This window comes from Equus asinus, chromosome 3 (genome assembly GCF_041296235.1).
Source record: "Equus asinus isolate D_3611 breed Donkey chromosome 3, EquAss-T2T_v2, whole genome shotgun sequence".
Lineage (NCBI taxonomy): Eukaryota > Metazoa > Chordata > Mammalia > Perissodactyla > Equidae > Equus > Equus asinus.
In genome coordinates, this window is record NC_091792.1 from 26,048,130 (window position 1) to 26,070,171 (window position 22,042).

The following is a 22,042-nucleotide window of genomic DNA, read 5'->3' on the forward strand; positions in this document are numbered from 1 at the left end:
AAAGTTTTCAGATTGTTGAAGATCAAAATCAATCATATCATTATGCGTTATATATCCTTGGGCTAAAAATACTTTTTTCATATAAATATTTGAAAGAAATAAATTAGTGCCATTCTCTTTGACATTACGCTTATGTTTTCAATTTCTACTTGAAAGTTTGAAAACAGAGAAATAAATTATATGACTGCCTCACATTAGTGTGAAAACTCCTCTGACACTGTAAAAATAACAACAGCATTAAGTTACTTAAATAATTTGTGGTGTTTGAAGAAAGCTCATTAGCACCTTGTAAATTTCCAGATAGCCTGTGTTATAACTTCATTTCCAGAAGAGCTATCATAGCACAAAAACAAATCCCATGTGCAATTAATAACTGAAAGATTCCCTGAATGATTTTGAATAGAAGACACTGCATAATAACGAATAAATTCTCAATTCAGTACGTAGGGCTGAAACATTAATAAGAGTTATACTAATAGAAATTATTCTTTCCTTTTCTTTTTTTAATCTGTCCACCCATTTGGAAGATTAGGTCTATACTACAGTTTCTGCAATTTAGTCGATAATTCTATTGGAAATAAAGTCAGATTATTTTACGGTTTTGGATCACTTTCTTTTAAAAAGTGAAGAGTTTGATAAGTCTTATATGAAGATGTTCCTAAACAGCTAAAAGCCAGAGAGTTTAACTCCAGTTCAATGCATGGCCTTCCTGTAAAAACGATTTTTGCTATTTTATTCCTCAACATAAAAACTAAAAAAAGAATATTTCAGGATTCAGTATGTGTCATCAATGGTATTCAGATTTAATATTCAACAGATAAATAAGCTTATAAGGAGAAGACAGAATTTCCTTTAGTCATGTAACTGCATTTTTGCTCACATAGCCACAGGTTGAGCAGAAGTTCTGCTGTGGAAATTAGGACCTACAGCTAACACCATGAAATGATGGGTACCAAGTTCTAAAGAAGACCCTTGGAAATTAGTAAAGAGATAATAGAACTTATTCTTGCTACAACCACCACTTCCCCACAGCTCTAGCTCTCCAGTTCTAATTGTCAAGCTTCATGGAAGGATGACTGGGGAGAGAGAAAGGAAGTCAGAACTGAAAGTCAGTGACATCATCATTGTCCTCTTTTGGGGCACACATTTGGAAAGGCTACTCCCACACAGGCAGCTGAGGAGGCCTCAGAAGTGTAATTCATAAAGAATAGGAGAAGAGTAATTTCCTCTTACCTGTGGGGGTTCATTCCAAGACTCCCAATGGATGCCTGAGACCTTGGATAGTACCCAACCCTATATGTACTATGTTTTTTCCTGTACGTACACACCTATGATAAAGTTTAATTTATAAATTAGGCACAGTAAGAGATTAACAACAATAATTAATAATAAAATAGAACAATTATAAAAATATACTGTAATAAAACTTATGTGAATGTGATATCTCTCTCTCAAAATATCTTATTGTACTCTACTCACCCTGCTTGTTGTGATGATGTGAGATGATAAAATGCATATGTGATGAAATGAAGTGAATAATATAGGCATTGTGAAGCAGCATTAGGCCTCTACTGACCTTCTGATGACATATCAGAAGGAGGTTCATCTGATTCCAGATTGTAGTTGACCTTGGCTAAGTGAAACCATGAAAGTGAAACTGCAGATAAAAAAGACTACTGTACTGGGATCTCACTCCCCTGCCGGAAGCTTGCTGAAGTGAAGAATCTTCAGGGCTACCCTTCCACTACTATCACTACTGAGAATATTTGGTGAGAGAAATCTTAAAAGAGCATGGCATATGTCTATCGAGTATAGTGTATATGTGAAAAGAGAGATTAATGACCTTTAATCCATCTTGGGGGGATTTTAGATCCAAAAGTGATAAGTAACACAATAAAGTCTCTAGAAGATTCTATAGGAGAATATCAACTTGACCTTTGATTAAAGATTCCTAAACGCATCTTAAAAAATGCTAACGATGAAGACTGATATATTGAAACACAATAATTAATAACATATATCAAAAGATTGAAAAGACAAGCCACATAGTGGAAATCTTCTTCCACTATACAAATGTCTTCATTTGTTACATGTAAAACTAATAGAAGACTTGTACTCAGAATATATCCTTAAAAAACTACCACAAATCAGTTAAAAAAAGACAATTCAAAAGAAATAAATGAACAAATCTTTAAAAGTATTTGCAGGAACTGTGCCAGCTTTGACTGAAAGAGACAGAGGAAAAATTTAAAGGAGATCTTTAGAAATCCAAACTTTTATGGAGATAAAGTAGGCTGAGAAAATGACTCAAATGCACACACGGGGTTTGCTACCAGAACAGGCAGGATGACTCAGGGTAAAATCAAGAATTCTGAAATCCAAAGGTCAGAGAAAAGAATCATGAAAAATCAATTCATGAGAAGAGTATGAGTGAGTCTTAAGGAAATTTCAAGATTTGTCTGGAAGAATTTCAGAAATACTAAGAAATAATGATTCCTGCGTGCCTCCTACTACATACCTCCCTTCCAAAAGGAATGTCTATAGTGGTATTTTAGAACTGTCTCATTATTTTATATTGTGTATATGTGTACTGAGGAGACAGAGAAGTTATCTCCTTAATTTACAGGTCTTCAGATTGAGAGGCACTCTGCTTGAGGAGCTACACATAAAACTTAATTTGGTGATAAGATTCTAGAATTTTAATGAATGGCACTTTTCAGGGTGTGGGAAGGGAGTGAGTATATTTTTCATGTGAAAGGTACATGAAGCTTTCCTGGCTAGAGGGAACACTGGGATACCAACTTCTGAGGTGGCTCCCAATGACTACCAATTCTTGGTATTTGGGCTCTTGGGAGTCCCCTCCCACAATGAATAGGGTTGACTTATGTGGCCAATAGGATATTGCAGAAATGACAGAGTGTGACTTTCATATTTTGAAAATCCTGGATTGTTTCTATAATACAAAAAAGGAGGGTGCATACAGGGGATTTTTGAAAAGGATTTCTTTAGAAACAGTTGTGTTGTGTTGTAGAAACAGCCCTTCCTGACTGGCAAGATACATCCTCACATGAAAGAAACAGTTCTTAAAGAGATCACTTGAAGAGATCAATTCATATATAATGAGGTTTAGAGGACAAAGTGAATTGGTATCTAAGTTATGAATAATAATCTAAATGGTGAGAGATGAACAAAATAGAGGCATAGTTTAGAAATACCTGCGTTTTTGGTCAGAGCAAGGATGCATAAGGTTTCCCATGGATCGGATGTAGGTCATAACACACACAAAAATCTTACTGTGTTATTGTGGTAGGACGTCTCCCAGAGAGTCTTCTTAAGTGTGAACAAATCAGAGCAGATAGAAGCAGAATTGTGTCTGGATTCCTAGGGGCTGGTGAGGTAATGAGCAACCAGTCAAAATAGAGATGCATTCATCTCCATTAAGGAAATTGTAGGTTAAACATCAAGAGCCATGTGGAATAGCTAATGAAACAGGAAAGTGTCCAGGAGAGACAAACTGAAACACTCTTCAAGTCCAGTGAGTACTGATGCTGAAGCCTTGCCATCAGTTCTTGACAGAATCAGCCAGGTAAGAGCTTTATTGCCTCAGTTTGCCCTCCTTCTTCTTACATGTCAACCCAGGAATGGTCAGAATCTTTGTTTAACAGGAATAGCAACACTAGGTAAGAAAGAGAGAAAAGCCAACTGTATACTCTTTCCTGGAAGCAAGCTTCTTCCCTACAACATGGCTGTTTTGGGTGAGGAGAGAGAGTCTATTTTAAATCAAATTTGGAATTCTTAATATTTTAATATTGTAACTTTTTTTCAAAGTGGCTCTAGTGTTTTTTTTGTTATTGCTGTTATTGTTTTGTTTTGGCTTAAAGGTGACAGGAAAATTCAAGAGGAGGACCTAAAATTTCATCCATCAGGTGGGGAAATCTGATACCCACTGAGCAGATTTTGAAAGTTACTCAAAGGCAAACATAAAATTGTTTTACGATGATGTTCTTACAACTGTGCTTTTTCAAAATGCCAGTTCAAATGGCACCTTCTTTCTGACATGAGCTAAGACATTGTGCTGTGGGACTCATTGGAAAGCAGATATTTCAAACGTTCAGATTTCCTTTATATTTGTTCATCTGCCCTTTCTTCCCTCAATGTTCATCTCATCACAGAATTATAAAGCATTTTTGTTCCTTCAGCCAAAAGGTTAAATAATAAGATAAAATAGATAAAATAAAATTCAAGTTTATCTCTTAGGGATGGCAACTCAGGTAACAAGACTTTGGGATGGAGTGTGTGTGGAGTATTTTTTCCATTTGCTTCTATAGGTTGCACACTGAATTTGCACTGGTTATGCCAACATGGTATAAAACCAATTCTACATTACATAGAATAAATGTAGGATACAATTGACCCATTTTCATGTTGGCCATTTTAAAAGTGTGAATACATTGATAAGAAGAAACAATTGTCTAGTTCTTACTTCCTGCCAGATGTGGTTTTAAGGACTTTACATATGTTGACACATTTAATCTTCATACGATTGGCGCTATGTGATAGGTACTGTTAACCATTCTGTAGATGAGGAAATTGAGGAAATTTAAAGTCTGACAGGTATTAAGTGACAGAAGTCAACTGCAAACCCAGGTACTATTGCTCTGGAGGCTGTGTCCTTACCCACTACACTGTACCACCTGTGATTCTAAAATTCCGCTTCGCAGGTTTTCTTTTTAGCCAAGTTGTATCTTAAAGACAGAGGATAGAATTTTATCAGACTCAGGTAATTGTAATAATCATAAAAATGCAAGAAAAGAAGTCATTGTTCATATTTCTCAAGTTGAGATTTTTAAAGCATGCTTGGATTTTCAGATTACTTATAAATAATGTAACTTTAGATGTTTGGAAAAAGTGTGCTTGCACTTCCACAGCAATCTACTAAATATTGGTTATCAAGCAGTATGCTTTAGGATCATTCAATTAATCATAAATCATTTTATCAGAGATTAAAACTGACAAAGAATTGACATTTTAGAAGAATTGTCTAAAAATTGTCTCTCATAATGCTTATTTTTTGTTCATTTTCCCTGCTTCATACATAACCCCTACATTTCTATGCTGTCTTTGCTCATTCAAAATGAATATGTTTCCTATGAACGCATACAGACTTAGAAGCCTTGCTCTCAGATTTATGTCATGAAAGATTTTGATCTATGAGAAGAAATATCTCATTAAATCTTAAATATAAGAGCGATATTAAAAGGTAAGATAGGTCTTTGTTCTTATGAAACTATAAAACAAAATTTTTAAGAAGGTAAAATAACTTCTATAATTAATTATTTATTTATTTCTAAAAACCAATTCTTTAACATGTATTGTGTGTAAAGGAGAAAAAAATGAAGACGTGGATCAGGTCATTGTACCATGGGGTTACCAGAATTGATGTTCCTCATATTCTTCCCAAATTTTTATTAAAATATTTATAACCACACCAGATAGAATAGAGAAGGGAAATCCATTGTAAAACTAACCACACAGACCCTGTGACTCAAATTATACCCTCATAACAAGCTCAGAAAAAGAAAACGCCCAAGGATGAAAAAGAAATACATTAAATTATCCCTCTTTTGTGTCCCTAATTCTAAGTTGCACTGACTACACAGAACCAATAACAGGGAACCAATTATCCAATTTCATTGAGCTTGACAGAATGAGTCTGTCATTGTGTTCTGGAATACTTAATCACTCAAGGAAAAGAATTACTTAAGGAAGGATGAGTATAAACACACAGGTTATCTTAAAAGCTGTAGACTCTTCCTGTATTGTGCAAAGAAGTGACAAAATGAATTTCTTGATTCTTAGTCATGGTCTAAATGAAACAAAGGAATCAAAAGGAAAGAGACAAATGTACACCAAGAACAATCCAAGATGACTGAAATTAAACCAAAAATATTATGACAATAAATGTACACAAATTATCACTCCTAAATATACAAAGATTGTGAAGCATCTTTAAAAAATAAAATAAATGAGGATTGTTAAAAAAATCTCATGAATTACACAGAAAGCATGAACATTTATTGGTCAAAAATAAGATGAATTGAGATAATGTAAAACAAAATAAGTGATAAGTAGGGAACAATAGACCATTTTGCTCAAAAAGACTACTGCAAGATAAAATTTCATAAAACCTGAGCCTAGACCTTAATAATTATTCTATAGGCATAGAAGCAGGGCCCCAACAGTGTGAAAGGACCAATCTTGAGTGTGTATTCATACACTACGGTTCTAATATCTTTGCATAGAAGCTACTCTGCTTTGTGTGGTGCAAGGGAACAATTAACTAGACTCTGAGGACAATTCCCAACATAAATCTCAACCTTTCAAAATAGAACTTCTCCACCCTTCATTGGTGTTCAGTGTTTCTTTGGTTTAAGGAAATATATACAAGTTGCCTTTCAGAGAATGGTACATTCAAAAGTGTTCTATTCTCCCCCACAGCATCACTCCATGGTGGACTGTAGAAGAGCATCTCATATCTCTATGTTGCTGAAAATGTTGTAAGGTTTATGTACTTTCCCAGTCACTAACTAGAGGCCCACTGTGTTGGGGACTTAGTATGGATAACATACACAAAATCTTTAAGATCAGGAAGTACTGTTTGTAGCATGTGGAAAGGACTTTAGTATTAATTGAGAAAGAAATGTGCTCCTCCTCTTTGGGAGACCACTGGTGCTTATCAGAACCTTAAACAAACAAGTCTCTAATCAGAGAAGATATTGAAGAACATATCTGACAATGACTTGAGGGAGTTTTGTTGGTTTATAAGGTTCATACAACATAGTGGGTAAAAGGGAAAATAGAGGAGCTTCTTGGGCAAGACAAGGCTTTGTTATTCTAAACCAAAGGGCATCTGGATTGAAAAAGAAAGAAAAAAGACCAATGTGAGAACTGAAGATGAAAAAGGTAGAATATTTCTCAAAGTGACTTGTAGGAATCAGAAGATGAAGAAAATCACTACAACATTAAAAAGTCTGAAAAATCAAATAAATACTCTCAGATTCCTGGTTTACTAGAAAAATCCAACTTTTGCAATATTATACAATAATTAAGCATGCCTAAAGTTAATATGGTAAATTTTAATAAAATGTTGCATATTATTGGTGTTATTTTTATGTGTGTATAATTCACAAAAATTTGGTATTCCAGAAAAGGATGGGACAGTGAGCTACATAATGACATGTACTGAGTATGCCACAGGGTACAATCTTCTCCCTTGATTTTCCCAGGCCAGCTTTAAGAATTCTTATCTGACGCACCGTCAAAATATTACAACCATTTGGAAAAGATGATTTGATAAATGGCAGGCCAATCGTACTCCTCGGTATTTACCCAAGTAAATTGAAAACACGTTCACACAAAACCTAGTATGCTGATATTTTTTGCAGCTTTATTCATAATTGTCAAAACTTGAAATCAGCCAAGATGTCCTTCAATACATAAATGGATAAACAAACTGTGGTACATCCATACAGAGGAATATTACTCAGTGATTTAAATAAATGAGCTATTAAACGATGAAGGAACCTTAAATGCATATTACTGAGTGGAAGAAGCTAATCTGAATGGCTACGTACTGTGTCTTCCAATCATATGACATTCTGGAAAAGGCAAAACTAGGGAGACAGTAGAAAAATTAGGGGTTCTGGGTGAGGAGAGGGATGATTAGATGAGTCACACGGCATTTAGAGCATGAAACTATTGTTTGATACTGTAATGGTAGACACATGTCATTATACATTTTCAAAAGCTATAGAATATATAACACAAAGAGCGAACTCCAATGTAAACTTGAACTTTACTTAATAATATTTTATCAGTATTGGCTCATCAATTATAACAAATACGCCACACTAATGCAACATGTTAATAATAGAGGGAATGGAGGAGGGGAAGTTTGAGGAGGTATATGGGAACTCTGTGTTACTTGAACTTGCTCAATTTTTTGGTAAACATAAAATTGCTTTAAAAATAATCTCTCTCTTTTTTTTTTTTAAAGTCTGTGTATCATAGTAATTGGTCTGGTTTTCTAAAAACACTGCTTGGAGGCAGTGAGGACTAATAGGTTAAAGCCAAATGAAACACTGGCAAATTCAAAAGAGACTTTCACATCCCAAATGTGCTAGATAAAAACTTTCGGAGCTGAAAATCACTGAACAAATCGTTCCACCTTTAGTCAACATGGACCAAACACCTGTGAGCTGTGAGGCTCCCCCCATCCCACCCCCAACTTACCCTCATGCACCACTACACTCACACGGGGTGCAAACACACACCTGCATCTTGGGATTACGTAAGGCCTTCACCTCTTCACAGTACCCTGCAGAGAGGGGATTACATCAAGAATGACTGACGTTAAGTTTACCATATGTCTGGGAAGTAAAGGGACTTAAAATTGCAAATGTGTTTTTAATGGAAAATAAGGAGATTCTGAATGTGAGCACTGAGATTCTTACCTCATTTCAAGCTTTTATGGATATTTATGGAATTAAACTATTTCTTTAACCGAAGCAAGTTGTGCTTCGCAATCAATTAGCTGCAATTTGAGTGTACAGCTACACCTACACAGAATCAGAGCTATGCAAAGACAGGCGCAGCAGGACAATCGGTGGACTTTTACTAAGAAAACTCTCCTCATGCCAAAAGCAGAAAATATTTCTAAATACGTGACAGTATGCATTAAGGCAGCAAGCATTAATTCTTTTGTATTACATGTGTGTGAATGTGTGTGTGTGTATAAAACTTCTGGCCCCAACATTCCTCTCAAGGCTCTATATTCAATTACGTTCAATACTGAGGTTCTCATGATTACATAATCATATGCGACATGTTCATAATCCCATTTGTTTGTATAGCCCACTCCTCTTCATCTGCTAAACTCTTTTTTATTCATCAGTTTCCGGATCCAATGGCACCTCCTTTATGAAACTGTCCCTCATTCACCAAAGCAGATCTCATCCCAGCTTCTGAGCTGCCTCAGCTTTTTGTTCATGCTTTTGTTAATGGCAGGCACACGTTATTGTAGTCACCTGTTAAAACGTTACATTATCCATTAGAATATAAGAGGCTTAAGGATGGTAATTTTGTCTTCTAATGTTGTACCACTACTTCCCCAAAACACATAAAAAAAGACCTCTGATACGTGAATGTTTCTCTGCGTGTGAGGACGTATTTCAAGTCATCACACGAAGCAGTTCTTTCAGTATTCTTCTGAGGAAGATGTGTTTACCATCTTTATTACGCAGAAACAGAGACCCAGAAAGATTGTGACATACTCCTAATCACAACGCTAGTAATAACTGAATTCAGTATGCCCAAGCCAGAGCCCATTTTTGTTGAAGAGAGAAAGTGTAGCCACATAACAGCACCCTTAACAGCCAACAGTGTTGTATAAACAGTTGTTGAATGTTTAACACCCACCACCCATTGTCTCATGCCTTTTAAGGTTTCGTGTTATCTAGTTCCCGCAACAAGTTACAAAGTAAATTCTACCTCACTGTGTACGTGAAAAAACTGAAAACACAGATTTCAGGAACTTGCACACACCATTAAATTCATTAGGTGTAGGAAATACCTAAAAGCAAAGATAAAGAAAAAATGCCCTTTTCTATTATATCTTAGTTATTTTAGTAATGTCTTCAGGAAGAAATACAGTAATGCAAATATATGTGCTGTGGTGTTTATGTTATTTAAATAAATTATCATATTGATATTATGTAAGATATTGAAAACATATTAGGCAATATTTATTAAATTGATTTTGTTCTTAACCCCTGAAAATATAACGTTAGAAAAAATTTCCCCTTCGTTTTCTATGTAAGTAAATTCAAATTTAGAGGAATGAACTAAATTGTGTAAAAATGTCAGTGCTCTAATTCAAAATGAAAATAATTTTCTCCTTTCTATTCATTAACGGAAAATAAGAATCTAGAAATCAAGTATCAAAGGTAAGCAATGAAACATAAGGGAAAGTAGAAGTAGTCTATTTTTCTATTTTTGTGGGGTCTTTTGTGCTGGATGATTAGCCCTGAGCTAACATCCATTGCCAATCTTCATCTTTTTTTTTTTGCTTGAGGAAGATTAGCCATGAGCTAACAGCTGTGCCAATCTTCCTTCACTTTATATGTGGGTCACTACCACAGCAGGGCTGATGAGTGGTGTAGGTCCATACCTGGGATATGCACCCACAAACCTGGGTCACCAAAGTGGAGCCCGGCAAATTTAACCATTATGCCACAGGGCTGATCCCTATGGTTCCAGTTTTGAAACTATGATTTTTAGAATCTAGTTTTAAGGACTCTAGCGAAGTCTTTTGTTTTCCCATACAAAGAATTGAAGCATGCGAAAGCACACAAGCACATACACGTGTATAGAAATATATTCCAGAGAAATAACACACTTGCTCACTTTTAAAGCTTATTTGGTTTGGAAATAAGAAAATCTATTATTCACACTGGGAAAATAACATTGCTGTGTTGTGTTGGCAGGATGTTATCTTTTCTATATTTAAATGTGTGTGGGGTCTTCAGAACACCATTTTCTCCTACATTCTGAGAAGAAGATGTCACATAAGAGACACGTTTTCCCCAAAAAGGTTAGTCAAAAGGATTCTATTGTTGGGTTCAACTAGCTGTAATTTGGTTCACTAAAAAATCAAGGAAGACATGAAGGAGTTTTTTTCTCTCCAAATCTACAAGAGTCTGTTCCAAGTGTCCTGGATTGTCAAAAAGAACACTGATATATGGGGAACTATAGATAATAAAATGCTGTTTTTTATCAAGGCAGCACAACTATTATATGAATTTCTGACAACCATTCCCATGCAACCAATTAGAAATTTCTTTCCTTATTCAACTAGCACGAACATCAGAGAAAAATGAATTCTATTCATGATTAAACAAATCTTTTTTTTTTTTCTTGACAATTTCTCAGCTCAAGTACCCATTGAGAAGAATAAATGATTAAGGAAAGAAAGCATAGTGAAGCACATCTCAGTGAAAGACAAGACACATTTACACATGGCGAGCACAATTACATTCACGTATATTTAGAAGAAGACTAACTTGGGAGGGAGAGGAGCTTCCTCGCTGGTCTACTTTTCATTATGGCCCGCCTCTTTTTGGAAGTCCTAAAAGTCTTAACACTTATCACCATTTATTTTCATAACACACAATTAAATTATTTTGTTTAATCTTACTTGTTATATAGGTACCATTCAATTATTGCTCAAAATTTTAAAAAAGAAAATGATAATGTAGAAAATGTAATGTGATGTAGAATGTAGCTAAAAAAATTACACACACGCACACACACACACACACACACATATATATACAATTCCATATCCTGGTCTTATCAGTAATATCTTCAGAAGCTTTCTGATGTTAACAAACTTTGTGGGAAGACATTACTTTCATGCCTTAGCACTAATTATAATGCTGATAACCATTTGATGATACTTTAGCCAGCTCTGGTGGTCTAGTGGTTAACATTTGGTGTTTTACAGTGCCATGACCCAGGTTTGTTTCCTGTTCCCCAGTCAGGAAATCACCCATGTGTTGGTGGTCATATTGTGGCAGCTGCATGTTGCTGTGATGCCGAAAGCTACGCCACTGGTATTTCAAATACCACCAGGGTCACTCATGGTGGACAGGTTTTAGTAGCACTTCCAGACTAAGACAGACTGGCAAGAAGGACCTGGCCACCCACTTTCGAAAAAACTGGCCATGAAAACCCTATGAAAAGCAGCAGAGCATTGTCTGATGTAGCACCGGAAGGTGAGAGGATGGCACACAAAGACCAGACAGGGTTCAGCTCTGCTGTTCACAGGGTCACTAGGAGTTGGAATCCACTTGATGGCACAAACAACAAAAAATGATAGTTTAGTCATTGCCAGGGTTGGAGCTAAGTGTTTTACACACACTATTCTTTTTGTTTGTTTTTTTGAGGAAGATTATCCCTGAGCTAACTGCTGCCAATCCTCCTCTTTGTTCTGAAGAAGACTGGCCCTGAGCTAATATCCGTCCCTATCTTCCTATAATTTCTTTCTTTTTTTTTTTGAGGAAGATTAGCCCTGGGCTAACATCTGCTGCCGATCCTCCTCTTTTTGCTGAGGTATACTGGCCCTGAGCTAACATCCGTGCCTATCTTCCTGTACTTTATATGTGGGGTGCCTACCACAGCATGGCCTTCTGAGCAGTGCCATGTCTGCACCCGCGATCCGAACTGGGAACCCCAGGCACCCACATGGAACATGTGCACTTAACCACTGCACCACTGGGCCAGCCCCTATACACACTATTCTTATCTAGAAGTTTTTCTTTGCTGATCAACATCCCCTAGCGGAGAGGCAATACTGCACAATTGTCAGGACCCTTGATCACTTGAGCCAGACAGCTAGGATTCCTGGCTTAGAACTTCTAAGTCAGGTTAATTAACTCTCTGGAATTCAGTTTTCTCAGATTTAGAGTGGAGATAATACCTCAAAGGGTTGTTGTGAGCATTAAATGAGTTAATATATTTACATCACTTAGAAGAATACCAAGGACATAGTAATTACTCATGAAAACTCATTACAATTCTTTGTTTCTGCCATAATAAATAATGCACACCAAGCTTCAATGAAATAAGTATTTTGGTACATATTTTATGTTTAATTTATATAAATTACTGAAAATGAAATAACTGGTGTACATATTTTGAATAGTTTCATGGTTTTTGAATTATACTGCCAAAGTTCCTCCCCACATTTCTGCTTTAATATTTTCCATTCAGTGTGTGAGAAATCATATTGGATGTTCTTTTACCAAAATTGATAGACTCTGTAATTTCAAGTTTGAAAACCAATAGTTTAAAAACAGTCTATTGCAATATTTTTCTGTTCATTTTTCTAGTGAAATCCTACTGAACTGCTCATCAGTTTGAGTAAGTATTATACATCTTAAGACTATTAGACTTTGTCGGCTTACTGTAATTTTTTATCTTATATTTAGGCTTAAAATTGTAATTTTTTATGTGTACAGCAGCTAACAGAAAGTTTTGATTATTTTCTCTGATCAAACTTATGTGAGTATACCATCACCTTTGTGGGAGTCAAATTTTGTGGATCATTTCCTCTGGATTAAGGAGGTGTTCTAATATGAAGGAATGAAGTACTTGGGTTTAGAGGACCACTGTGTGCTGAAAAATAAATATACTGCACATTTTATAGATTTGTCTAAATTTTGCCTTGTAATCATAAAGAAGCATACATGGAATTGAAATCTTGTTTCTCTTGGAGCACAACTAAGTCTTAGCTGGGCCTCGAACACTAAGAGTTTTCTCTGCTCCTGCAGTGTACAGCACATACAATATATTAAAAGATAAATCTATGAGATGCTTCATCCAAATGCAGAATCACTATTTATTAAGACTTAGGCCTTAACAACAGTTCTACTCAATTTCATTGACCAATTTAAGTGCTTTCCTTTCATTTTTGCTCTTGTGTTTTGTTTCCTAGCCCCCAAGAATTTGGCCCACTTCCTTGAATTAGCTAAAATAGATGCCTCCTAGGAAGCAAAAACATCTTTTTTTTCTTTAATTACACTTCTAGCAACAGTACCTAGGCTAGAATTCAACACAGGCCTATTTAACAGTCTTCTGTATATTAAAACTTTTTTTCCCTCTTCCTTAGAACTCTCTGTAAACTCAAAAGATATTGGCCTGGCTTCTAAGTAATATGACAGTGAGAAATCATGTCAAACCTCATACATGACATATTTGCTTTTCCAAGAGGATGCTAATATCCGAAAGTTAAGGAACTATGAACAGTTCTCCATGAACTGTCATATCGCCCAATGAGCAAGTATTTGGCACTGGTATTTCATTGGTTCCTTAAATTGTATCAAGAGCCTGCTACCCATTCTATATATCAAGGAGGAGCAGATTTTGAGAAGGCTATTGTATGGCAGCTCTGTACAGGACTATAAAGCAAGAAGGTGCTGTCCATGGATAGAATTCAAAAAGCAGGAGGAAAAAATATATATACCACAAGTCTCAGGAAACTTTGCATTTCAAAAAAAGTCTATATTTAATACTACATTAAAAATAAGGGTTTGAGTACATTGAGCATTTTAGTTATCTCTCACATTTATTTGTAAATCCTAAATGAAAAATTTAATTCTTATAATATTTTATTTTCTGAGTAAACAATGAATACACTGCATCTTAGAGTTAAATATCATTCATATTTGATATAATATCTCAGGCCTGTAAATTCCAAACTAATAGTTTCACTCTTAAAAAGACCCAAATTTCTTTTAGGGGCATTGTTTTCTCTTATTCATAAACAATGCTTAATCTGTTATGAATATCAAAAAAAAGAAAAAAGAAAGAAAGAAAAGAAATGATAGCTCAGTAGGAAATAGAAACTCTCCCTTGATTATATTTCCCAGTAATTCCTTCATTTTTCTCAAATCAGTGATATACGGAGATTGTGGGAGGAGTGAAATTTCTTTGCCAACAGAGATTATAACTTTAATACACATAAAAAGTGTATTTTAAAGTTTAATATTCCACTGTGAGCATTTAGTTCTATGATATTTGGAAGGTGATACAGTCACATACTTTTCATTTGAATGATAAGTTATTTCCTATTTAAAAAAATAGCGAAGGTTAAAATACTGGGAAATGAAGACATTAAAAAGAATTGGTAAAGTCAGCACATTGTAAATGAAGTGATGTATTCTTTGGTCAGAGTCTGCACATCATAGAAGCGGGATTTTTTTGAAAAAGAAGGAAATGTAGGTCAACTTCTATTGAAGCCCTTTGTTAAATACTCTGCTCCACTGTAGTCATTTATTTATACATTTGGTTAAATACTGTTTGAAAACTCATTATGTACCAGGCACTATTCTAGGTATTTGCAAAACATTAGTGACACAAAACAAAGATCTCTACTCTTTTGGAATTTACATTTTAAAATGAAGGAAAAAAAATAATCTTAGGCATAGAACAGACAAAAACTATTGCTTAGTGATGTGGGAAAATGCATCCAGATAGGTATTGTTGACCTTAAACAAAAAGCCAGTTATTTCTGTAACAAAAATGTGTTTGTTTGGGATCAAAAAACAATTGCAATTTGGGCTCTGCAACCACGGCAAGCCATGTACAAGTTCCAAGCAGCAGGGGGAAGAGAAACTCTTTCACAGAGGTGAAGAGGAAGTTGGGAGAGTTACAGACCAAACTAGATTTGGCCTAAGGGAAGCTATCTTACAACTCTTTATAACTTTTGCTTCTCTCCCCCATAGGGAACGTTTGAGCCTGCATGTGGTCTAGACGAACTAATGTGATAAAGATTAAAATTATTTACAACGTATCTGTGTCACAGACACCAATGGAATTTAGTACTACCGAGGACTGTTGTAAGAATTGTCTACTTCTAATCCTCAAATTACGTGATGAAAGCCAGAAATAGAGTTATGATATAAAATATAGTAGCAAATTCAATGGAATTTTCAAAGTATTGTGTCTTCAAAAATAGGTAGACAGTGTACAACCTCAAGCGTGAACCCTAGGTAACTGCGGACTTTGGGTGACTGTGATGAGTCAAGGTAAGTTGATCCATTGTAACAAACGCACCACTCTGGTGAGTGACGTTGATAATGGGAGAGGCTATGAATGCGTGGGGGCAGAGGATATATGGGGAATATCCGTACTTTCCTCTCACTTTTGCTGTGAACCTAAAACTGTGCTAAAAAAATAGTAACTTTTTAAAAAATGGACAGAGATCAGGAAACAATAGCATTGATGATAGTGAAATAATATTATTTTCTCTTTTCATTGAGATTTCTATCTACATTCAGTACAAAAATTATTTTAATTGAAATTTCCACAGAGTCTGCTAATATCTCAAGGATATTACCATAGATAATTATATATATTTAACAAAATCAGCCTAAGAAATGCACATTTCATAGACTTACTGATGTTTATTCATAAAATACTAAAATACGTAAATACAAACCCACACCCAACACAGAGTTAATAGGTAGTGATTTTCATCTTTGAACAGAATATTATTTCCACCTTAAAATAAAAAATAATATGAAAAATCACAAGAAAGCTCATACATGACATAGAACTTCAGTTCCTTTACACTGAAATATGACATTGTTGAATATACCAAAGAATCTGTCAATTACCTTTCTTTGAAATATGGATTGCATAAGGGAATGAAAGCATTACTAACACGGACTAAAATTTCTATCCAAACTTCCATGAGGCAGAGAGACGTAATTCTACTCAGTCAATGAATTATGGTACCGGAGGCAGGGAAATGACGGGAAAGCTGAGATCAATCATCAGGGAGATGCAAGTGAACAGAATCTGTTAATACACAAAGTTAACTGCTTTGCTTTCCAGTATATGCTCCCAATCATGCCGTTAAAAAATTGCATTTTATCTTTGCTCCACAGGACTTCAGGAAGTGGTTTTGTGTTCCTCTATACTCTACTATAGTAGGATCAAATTAAAAGTATCACAGAAAGCTTACCAGAATTTTCATCAGATGAATACCAGGCAGCTTTTATTAACCTTATTTTACTGATAATGAAACCAAGAAACAAGAAGCTTAAATACCTTGATGAGAGTCACATGGCTAGGAAACGCAGTGGTGACACCAGAGTCCTGGTGTTTGTTCTATGGTCTTTAATAAGTCTCTTTAATTACAAAGTTTATGAAAGCAACTCACACTTAACGGAGTGCTTACTTAGCGACAGTCCTCAAATTGCACTCATTTGCTTAAATTTGCTAAGTCATTTCTATCTCACAAAAAAACAGTGTGCAAAAGAGAAAACCGAGGGGCCAGGCACACAGCTCCTGAGTGTTTGTAGGTGTTAAATCTGATGTGGTGGGAGTAGCTAGTGCACAACTGGGGGAAAAACATTCTTAACAACAAGGTCAGAATGCTCATAAAAGAACACACATTCTAGGATCATAAAACATTAAAAAGATGCAAATAATTTTAATGTAAAAGGAAACACTAAAGTAAGGTAATGAAATGAAGTATAAATTCTGAAAAAAATTGCTTTTCATTCAGGTTGTGAGCTGTAAAAGTGTTTGGCTTTTAAATTCTCTTTCCTTTCCATCATTTCCACCTTTTCCTGCTGTTCTCTTCACTACTAATTAGCCCTTCTGCTACGGCAATAGTTGAGGACACAAATTATTATCCCCAATTAATTGCTTACTCCAAATAGGAATTTAATAAATGGGTACAATGATGTTTTGAAAATATTAATTAGGCATTATTTAACTCACAATTTAGTTGATGTATTTATTAAATAAATAGCTATTTATTCAAGGCATGATGCTAGACACTATCATTAAAGAGAAGTGCATAATATCTGGTCCTTCCTCTAACAAAGTCTATTAAATATGTGTCATTTTTATCTTTCATCTCTAAATTTATTCAACTTTGTGATTATTGCCCTATTCCACCCTGATTCCTTATTTCCTTTCTTTGCCTCCATAAACTTTTAGTGATTTCTTTTATGATGTTCTATCAAGGATAATGTTGTATCAAGGCACACATTATCCTCTTATGACTTTATTCGTTTTTGTAAAGAGGGATTATAAAATATTGAGTGTTTCTTTCAGATGGTTACTTTTCAAAACTATTTACCAAAAAGGAGAAGTTCCATTCAGGCATAGAATCCTGAGAACGGGAGGGAAGTTTTTCTGTTTGTTTGGTTTTGAGTGACAATGTATATTAAATCTATATCAGTTTCCTTGGAGGACAACATAGAAAAATAAAACAAAAGGAACTTAATAAGGTGACAATTCATGGTTCAAAGATAATAAACCTTAATATAGGAGAAGACAAATAAAATTAATCATAAACAAAGGTGCAGAGTTTTTATTTCTAATTGTATCTCAATCATAAGGAAATTTTTCAAAAATATAAATTTGCTAAAAATACTCAAATTATCTTATATGAACTAAAATATTAGTTTACAAAGTAATGATTTCATATTGGATATAACAGTTTAAATGAATAAAATAAAACAAGATCATTACAACTTAGCTGTAAAAAATTTAAGATGTTTTAAAATATGTAACAAGCAAATAGATTGATTTTGATATGTTAAAATATTTTAACAATTTTGAAAGTATGAGTTTTTAGAAGACAGTCTGTGTATGAATGAGGAAACAGAAAATTATAGATATTATTACGCAGTAATAAAAAAGAAAAAATATATCTTACAGTATCTTTGAAGTAGCATATGGGCACTCAAGCCTTATTTGTTTCACTTTGTTTATTTTGGAAATCAAATTGTTTTATTTTGTTTTTGAATATCCACCTGACTAAAACTTCTCAAAGATGTCCTGCAAGTCTGCGCTTCTTGCTACTAAACCCTCTTTCTGTAGCCATTCCATGCTCCCGGGAAATTTGCTTTGCTACATGGATGGTGTGATCTACCAGATTCAAAAATGCTGCACAGAGAGAGAGCTGCTGTACATATGGAGCTTCTGTTCACCTAGAATAGAAAACTCGCAAGAAGAAATCCTTGGGATTTGAGGGCAAAGCCAAGATTATAAGTACTGCATAAGTTCAAAGAGTACTGCTGGTTAGAATTATATAAACCGATGGTAAGAAGATTATATGATATACAGTTCTGTCACAGGCTAATTAACAATTCCACAAGTGAAAGTAGATGTCCAAGGCATGTGGAGACCATGGCCACAAACTGGTCAGATAAAGCATTTTCAGAGACAGATACAGAAGAATCATCACATAGAAGAAAGATCTGATCACAGAAGGTTATCATGAAGATCCCTTTTTGCCCTCTGAGTTTACAAAACATATTTTGCAGAGAGCAGAGGATAATTCCAGTAGCAGCATCTCGGGCTACTAGTGCAGTCCTTTGAGAGGTATTTACCAAAATTTTGCTTTTGAAATGGTTGAATTTCATAGCCATATCTAAAAGAGATACGCCGTCAAAATGCAGACTCCGAAGCCAGTTCAGTAAGTTCCAGGAGTCCAGGAAAGGGAGCTATTCTGGTTTCGTGAGAGGTCCCTCCGCTGGCACCTGGTTCTCTCTGAAGACAGAACTAGGGCCGGGGATTAGACAATATCCTTGGAAAACATGATGGGAGATTATGTGCCGGTGCCAGCCTTTACTTCTCACCACAGAGACTATCTCTCTGTCGATCTGAGGCTAGCTCTCACTCAGGGAGTAGCTTTGCTCCAGGAATTTCTTGTCTCTTCAATTCACTAGATAATAGCAACATCTGGTGATGGGAATTGAAACTCCCACTCATCAGGTGAAACTAAATAAAACTTCCACCACCTGTTAACCTGCTTTACTTGGCACAAATCAAAGAGTTTAAGGAGTAGAGAAATAAGTAAAAGAAAGACACCCAAATTTCATCTCCTTGAAGGGAAGTCAAGATCTGTCTAGACCCCACTACACACACAATAAACTTAAGTCTAGCTTACCCCATCACATTTACTGGACTTATTTCACACAACTCCCCTCTTCAATACATTATACAAAAATGATTCCAGCCTTACTACGAAGATGAATATGTCCTATTTTCCCTGCTAGAGGGACCCGATTTAGCAAACTCATCCCTGGCAGTTTCTGTCCCATAGATTGGCTTTACAACTGTCGGCTACACATTCATTAGGAAAAGCACTCCTCTCTTCTGGCATCTTATCTCCACTCTTCTCCTCCCCCCCCCCCCACTTTCCACTAAAACAGTGTTTTTCAAATTATGATTTGCCATCCACAGTATGTGTAATTAATTTCACTGGTCACCATATAGATTTGAACTGAATAGAAGAGAAAATACAAGAAAGCAACACACAGTTAGTTCAAGGGCTGTTTCCTTTGATATTTCTATGTGTGTGTGTCTATATTCTGGGTTGTGGTGCAAAATCTCTCTTATTTTTAATATAGGTTTTTAAAAAAGTTTGAAAATCACTAATCTTGAATCTGAAAAGTCTGCCTGCTTTTCTTCTTCTCTAAAACATTGCTGATCAATTTTTAGTGAAAATCCCTTATTCCATCACCCCCTCTAATCTCCTCTGAGAAATTCCTGAATCAGTCACTGTAGGAGTAGGTACAAGCTGCAATATCCCCTGTTATTTTTCTCAGACAGTGGACCCAGGCTTTCAGTGTGGAAAGAAAGACACAAAAATATGTCTTGGTTCATCCTCCTACTTAATCACAGAGGATAAAGGTCTTACTTCCTTCTCTGGATCTCACTTCCTTCAATATTATTTTCTTTTGAGAAGAAGTAAGAAGGGAGGGGATATGCACTACTTTCCACATGCAATCTTACCCAGTACCTGCTTGAAAACAAACCCTATTGTGACTTCTTAAGAAATTCCCACAATTAAGCACACTACTAGCTTTTGTTTACAGTATTCCTTTTCACCATTTATGTGCATCCATTGGTTCTAGACAAGTAAGATATGACATACAGTATTCCATCTACTCCATCCCATGGCCCCCAAGAAGAAATGAGAGAAAAGTGAGACAGAAAAGTAAGACAGACAACACAAAACCAAAACCCATTTGGTTTTGGAGACTTGGTTCAGAAGGCAATCAGAAATACAGGATGAGACTGTAGCAAGAAATTGAAGTGGAAAAATGCAGTCCTGACCATGATTGAAAGATCTGTGACATTCTTCCCAGCAAATGAGAAACCCATATATGAGTTGAGTTGAATGCAAGTCTCTCTCCTACCGAAAATCACGCCCTCAGAACATTCTATGGACAAATACCAATAGGTACGATGCTTAATTTTCAGTTGGTATCTATATGCTTATTTGAAAGGAAGAATTTTAATGTACTGTTTTACGTTAGAATAACGAAACCAAAAAAAGGAAACTAATGGAAATATCATATTCACCTCTAGTAAACATTATTACCTCTAGTAAACATTTTCTATTTAGAATTCTCCTATTTGATCTAACAAGTACCATTAGTTTAAAATAAGCTTATGCAGCTGTAAGTTGCATATCAATTTCAAATCACATTTTTTTTTTTTCTGCTGAGTTAAAAAAAATGGCAAACAGTGAAAAGAAGACTATGAAAAAAACTGAGAAAATCTCTCTGGTATTTTGTCAGCTTGGCATCCAGTAATCCTTAGGGGAAACTGGACTTCTGAATTCAACTTAATAGATAAGCCCCTATGAACCCTGTCATGGGAATAACTGTTACAGAATTTGACACAAGTGTAGACAAGTGGGATCATTGCAGCAGAAAATCTTATAGCAATAAACCAAAATTTTTCTTGACATAAGAAATCTAAGTGATTTGGTGATTATCAATTAGGCAGCTAGAGAAAGCTGACAGGACAGTGAGCTCGAAGCATGACTCTCCCTAGGGTGGAAGGGATGGAAAACTATTTCCATTCTTCGTGAACAATTTAAATCATATATGAGTAATTATTATTAGACAACTCAAATCATTATTTCAGCTTACTGAAATAATCATTCATGTGATAAAGTAGACAAGGAGTTGGAAAAACAAACAATATGTTCATTTAAAATATTTAAAAGGATGAAGTTATAGCTGAATAATGTATTATAAGACAATAAACAATAAAACAGTTCTTTACAATAGTTTTAAGCAATGTTAAAGGTACAAATAACCCATAAAGAATCTAAAGAGTAATTCAAACAATTCTTTAAAATATGAGGAAATTTAAATATTAAAAATGTTGGTCTGTGATACAAATAAACAATGATCAACTATCAATTCCCCTAATACCTAAAATAATGAAAAACAACATCACGCTAAGATCTATAATGGCAAAATAAATTGCTTACACTTAAGAAAGAAAATCTACTTAATTTTTCACACTACAGACATATTGAAAGCAAATTTCTAGAATTAAAGTCTTACAACTGTTAAGAATGAAAAGGTTTAAGATTTTTATTCTACATGCAAGCTAACAAGTTATCCCCAGAATCCTGAATACTGGCAGAAGACAT

General features: G+C 35.1%; 1 long non-coding RNA gene across 2 annotated transcripts in view; it reads right to left on the bottom strand.

Annotated features, from left to right (window-relative positions):
• LOC123284221 (uncharacterized) overlaps positions 1-22,042 on the bottom strand; it is a 266,845-nt gene that overhangs the window by 63,643 nt on the left and 181,160 nt on the right. The window contains exon 4 of one of the 2 annotated variants that reach the window (XR_011502437.1): positions 7,424-9,086. The exons of the other annotated variant lie outside the window; for it this stretch is intronic. This is a non-coding gene — a long non-coding RNA (uncharacterized lncRNA). Of the gene's footprint in view, positions 1-7,423; positions 9,087-22,042 lie in introns of those variants that run through there. 2 annotated transcript variants of the gene reach the window in all.